Source organism: Herpailurus yagouaroundi, unplaced genomic scaffold (genome assembly GCF_014898765.1).
Source record: "Herpailurus yagouaroundi ecotype Mexico unplaced genomic scaffold, PumYag 162, whole genome shotgun sequence".
NCBI classification, from domain to species: Eukaryota; Metazoa; Chordata; class Mammalia; order Carnivora; family Felidae; genus Herpailurus; species Herpailurus yagouaroundi.
This window is the reverse complement of record NW_024412403.1, coordinates 11,367,325-11,373,324: the sequence shown is the minus strand read 5'-3', so window position 1 is coordinate 11,373,324 and position 6,000 is coordinate 11,367,325.

Genomic DNA, 6,000 nt, shown 5'->3' with positions numbered 1-6,000 from the left:
TAAATAAACACACATTTTTTAAAAAACAAAAGTTAAAAAAAGTCTGTTTCTTGGTTTGTCTCTTTTGTTTCTTATGTTCATTTATTTTGTTTCTTACATTCCACGTATGAGTGAAATCATGTAATATTTGTCTTTCTCTGACTAGCTTATTTTGCTTATCGTTACACTCTTTAGACCCATCTATGTTGTTGCAAATGGTAAGATCTCATTTTTTATGGCTAAATAATATTCCATTGTGTATATTTACCACATCTTCTTTATCCATTCATCCATCAGTGGGCACTTGGTCAACTTCCATAATTTGGTTATGGTAAATAATGCTGCAACAAACATCGGGTTGCATATATCCTTTTGAATTTGTGTTTTCAAATTCTTTGGGTAAATACCCAGTAGTGCAATTACTGGATCATGTTTTTAATTTTTTGAGGAACCACCATACTGTCTTCCATGGTGGCTGCACAAGTTTACATTTCCACCAACAGTGCACTAGGGTTCCCCTTTCTCCACGTCCTCGCTAACACCTGTCGTTTCTTATGTTTTTTGATTTTAGCCATTCTGACAGGTGTGAAGTAATATCTCATTGTGGTTTTGATTTGCATTTTTCCCTAACGATGAGTGATGTTGAGCATTTTTTTATGTGTCTGTTGGCCATCTGGATCTCTTCTTTGGAGAAATATCTATTCATGTCTTCTGCCAATTTTCTATTGATTTTTTTTTTTTTTTTTTTTTTTTTGGTGTGGAGTTGTATAAGTTCTGTATGTATTTTGGATACTAATGCTTTATCAGATGTGTCATTTGCAAGTATCTTCTCCCATTCAGTGGGTTGTCTAGTTTTGTTGACCATTTCCTTGCCTTGCAGAGCTCTTTATTTTGTAGTCCCAATAGTTTATTTTTGCTTTTTTGTTTTCCTTGCCTCAAGAGACATCTAGAAAAATGTTGTTACAGCCAATGTCAGAGACGTTACTGCCTGTGCTCTCTTCTAGGATTTTTATTGTTTCAGATCTGACATTTAGGTCCTTAATCCATTTTGAGTTTGTGTATGGTGTAAGAAAGTGGTCCATTTTCATTCTTTTGCGTGTTGCTGCCCAGTTTTCCCAGCACCATTTGTTAAAGAGACTGTCTTTTTCACATTGTGTATTCTTGCCTCCTTTGTCAAAGATTAATTGACCATATAATTGTGGGTTTATTTCTGGATTTCCTATCCTATTCCATTGATCTATGTGTCTATTTTTGTACCAGTACCATATTGTTTTGATTACCACAGCTTTGTAATATAAATTGAAATCTGGAATTGTGATATATCTCCACTTTTGTTTTGCCTTTTCCAGATTGTTTTGGCTATTCGGGTCTTTTGTGGTTCCATACAAATTTTGGAATTGTTTGTTCTAATTCTGTGATAAATGCTTTTGATATTTTTATAGGGATTGAATGAAATCTGTAGGTTGTTTTGGATGATATGGACATTTTAACAACATTTATTCTTTTAGCAAAGCACTCGTAAGAAGAATACTAACACTGAAGGATTTGCTCTATTGGATAGTGAGTCATTATAGAACCAAGTAACTAAATACAAAAAAGAATGATTAAATACACCAAGATACCGGTAAATTATGGCATGTTGAGATGTTAAGTAACATTTTTAAAAAACAAAATAGATTTTTACATAGTGACAGTGGGGAGTTTTTGAAGACATATTATTACCTCCGAGAAAACTAAACAATTGGCAGGTTTCAGGATGATACACACAATATAGTACATTCATATCAAAACAAGACAGTACCATATACTTTTAGATATATGGTCATATATACATACACATAAGAAATAATTTCAGAAGTATCCATACCTAAAAATGGTGGTTGTCTATAGGGAGAGGGTTAAGTGCTGTTGGGAGAAGCTATAGGTATGATTTTGTATAACTAAAACAAACCAGAAAGGAGGGAGGGAGGGAAGGAGGGAAAAAGGGAGGATGGGAGGAAGGAAGGAAGGAAGGAAGGAAGGAAGGAAGGGAAGAAGGGAAGGATGGAGAGAGGACCAAGCTGAGAATTTTGAGTCAAGCCACTCAAGATCTTGATGGAGGTGGTCTAGAACGGCTTCATATGGAATATTTTCTGGACATTTTTTCCTACTTCCACTGTTCCGCTAAGTCTCAAGAATTAGTTCTTTCCTTCCTTCCCCACTAGAAGGAAGTTCCCACTAGAATACAAGCTCCATGAGGAGAGGGGTTTTGTCTAACTTTTTCACTGCCATATCTCTAGTGTTAACATGATGTCTGGCACATAGTAGGCACCAAGCAAAAACTAGTTCGATGGGCACTGAATAGATGTACTTAATGCTACTCTCTCAATAGCTTATTCAATGTTGCATCCAAAGTGACCAAGATGGTTACCTGTATTTATTATGAATTATATAAATTTATATATCATATTAAATATGATACTAACTCAACAACAAGAATGATGTGTTACTTTTATATGGTATATTTGCCAAATGCTGACTATGTACCACACATTGCTGAGGCTGGGTGATAAAAAATATTCTTATCTTAAGGAGCAGGTGTGTGTGTGTGTGTGTGTGTGTGTGTGTGTGTGAAAGAGAATACAGTAAATTATGTCACCACACTGCATAGTAAATACAATCACAGAGGTAAACACAGGTGCTGGGGCATAGAGGAAGGGTAGGTCAATCCGGAGGAGTTGGGGTGGGGTGTTAGGGAAAGCTTTCGAGGAGCTGAGAGAGCACAAGCGAGTTAGGAAGAACACATTTATCCAAAGAAATGGAGAAGCGTATACAAGTCTGGGAAGCAACTCATCAAAGGCAGGGACGTGCAAGGTCATGGATAGGACTACATGGTAAAAGGCAGGGATGCATTGAGAGATTAAACTGGATATGTATGGAAGAGCCATTCACAGGTGACCTTGAATTTCACTGAATATTATATCGCTATGTTTGTTCTCTTTCTCAGTGCATACCTACTGCTGGCACGGTGCCCGTCAGATAGTAGGACCTCAGTAAATATCTGCCGAATGAGTAAATGAATCAAAGGATCTGGAATGTTACCTTGTAGCATCCCTTGCTCCAGGAGCCAGTTAGACTTGGAAATAGAGAAGTGACCTGATTAGATGGACATTTGAGAAGGAGCACTCTGGGAGCCACAGAGTGAAAGAAGGAAGACTTGGGTCAGTGAGGAGTGATCCCAGGAGTCAATTCGAGGACCCCGGAGGGAGGTGGGTCAGAAGGAAGGGGTGGATTTGAAAACTACTTGGCGACTGATTGGATGGGAGGGAAGAAGTAAGGGCACGCCTGGGAGGGTTGCCTTTCTGGCCTAAGACCTGGCTGTTTCGTGGTACCACTCACAGGACGAGGGGCTGGGGCAGGAGCAACCCAAAGGGGGAGATGCTGGGTTCACCTGGGATCCTGCATCTGAACTGCATTTGGAATTCCAGACTGGAATGTGGGCCTGGAGCCCAGCAGAAAGGTCTGGGCCGGGGGAAGATACAGATGCCAGCGGGGTCTGGGCCGTGGAGCCCAACCGCACAAGGAGAGAGCTCAGGGAGGGAGGTGGGATCGTCCTGATGGCATGGGAAAGGAAGAAGCGGAGAGGTGCCCCAAAGCCTGCCAGATGCTAGCAGGTGGTGCTGGAACCAGAATTATGGTCTGAAGGAACCAAATTCAAACATACAAGGACCTTGCCTTTGGACATAATTGAAACATGGAAGAATGTCCAGTAAGACTGTACGTCGAAAGGATACAATCCAGGATGGCTTGAGGTGGGGGGAATGGGCTGAGGCAGGCAGCCTGGAACCAAGCAGGGAGCAGGTGCTGGAAGTCTCTTTTTATACGATGCTCTAAGTGAGGTGGGGGCGAGGTGGCTTCCAGGAGCCATCGGGGTGGGGTGCATTCTGTCCTTCAGTAACTTTCCATGCCACCTGCCAGGTGATTAGAGCTTCTCCTTTAAATGTTACACCCCTAGGATTGTGGCCTTCACCTGTCCTTCTCCTGTAATTCACTGCTATATAGCACTCGAGCAATCAGCTGCTCAGGGCGGTGCAGCTCTGGGGAGGCCTGGGAACACGACATCCGCACACGGGCAATTACACATCGACTTATTACTCACATTCTTTGGCACAGATTTTCACATAAATCAGGCGTTTCCAGTCATCCCCAGGTCCTCTTCCTAGAACCTCTGACCTCTCGCCCGAGCCCTGGGGAAGCCACGTTGCAGTTTCTGGGGTACTGAGAGCAGAGGGTCCTTGCTCTTTGGACCTCAGTTTCCCCTGCTTCCGATTCTAATCTGCTCCACACTGCCGGCACGCCCTTTGGAAAAAACAGCGGCAATAGACCTAAGGAGCCATAAACGATTCAAGGCGTCCTGCTTTGGGATGCCAACCAAAGGAAGCATTCCTAACTGCAGAAAAATCCGATGCAGAGGATTTCATCTTGGAATTAGCTATAAGAACGAAGAGCAAAAAAGTGTGAACCAGAATGTCCAAAAGGGGATGATTGAGTGGACAACAGCATTTCCTTGGGTAGAATATAATGTAACAGTGTTTAATACTAGTTACAAAGGTCAGTTAAGAACATGGAAATGAGGGGCGCCTGCGTGGCTCAGTCGGTTAAGCGTCCGACTTCGGCTCAGGTCATGACCTTGCAGTTTGTGGGTTCGAGCCCCACGTTGGGTTCTGTGCTGACAGCTCAGAGTCTGACCCTCCCCCATTTGTGCTCTGTCTCTCTGTCTATCAAAAATAAATAAAATGCAAAAAAATAAAAATAAAAATAAAATAAAAAGAACATGGAAATGCTAACAATTACATACCAAGAAGAAAATAGAACACAGAAATATATATACAGCATGGTTAAAACTATGTAAATAAAAACACACACATAGGAAGTTTAGAAACAAACCTCTAAAATGTCAACAGTGGCTGGGTTTGCACTGTGGGATTTGGGGAATTTTTGTTCCTGTCTCCCAAATTTGCCGTAATGAGATTTTATTGATCTTACAATGGGAAAATGCATATAATAAAAATAGCTTTTTAAAACCCTGAAACCTAATTTGACAGCGACCTTGTTTCCTCAGGTTTTCAAGGACAAGACTGCCCTGGTCCTCCCTCTGCCCCTCTCTGTCCTCTGTGGCCTGGGCTCTATCTGCTGAGCTGGGGAAGTTCACGGAAGCAGGCTGAGGCTTTCTGGCAGGCCCTCCACTGGGAACCAGACCCTCTCCCTGCTCATTTCCACAGCCTGCCCTTGACACTGGTCATGAAGGCATTGAGGTGGGCTCACAAGTGTAGGCGCTCAGCCTCCTGCGGGCCCCTCTGGCTGAGTGCCCCACCCTGGCATGCCAAGAGTGAACTTGCAGGCCGTGGGGAAAATAACACCATCAAAGGCAGGGGGAAATTGCCAGACAGCTGGCCCAGGGAGGCATATGAGCCATGACAGGGTGACCGTCCTGAAAGAGTTCAGGGGCCGGTCTCTGGTACCTGCGAGGTCTTCCAACAAGAGCAGAGGGAGGAAAGGGAGGGGGTGGGGGGTGGCATATGGGACTTCGGCTGCAGGAACAGGACAGCCGGCATGGGTTATAGCTGACTCTCCACAGGATAGATTCATAGGAAGAAAAACTCCAATGGTGTTGCAATATTATTGTTCTGCCCAGCTGTGGATCCAGGAGTAGAAAATGCCATGTTTTCCCACCCCACACTGGGATGGAAAGGCCAGCATCCTTATCCTAAGGTTCAAGCTGTCTTCAAATACTCCCTAGAATGTTTATGTTTCGGGATCCCTGGGGAGAATGAGGCTGAAAAGGCAAGGGGTGTGGGGGCAGAAATGGGAGACACCCATGTCCCAAATGGACCCCCTGGCCCCAGGTCTAAGGCTCCTCAAACCCTCCAGCTCAGACCCTTTTCCCTCTATTCTCCCTCCCTAGGGACTCAACCTAGCCAAAGACTTCAGCTCCTACCCATACAGGGACTCATAGGTTGATATTCGCATTCCACCCTCTAG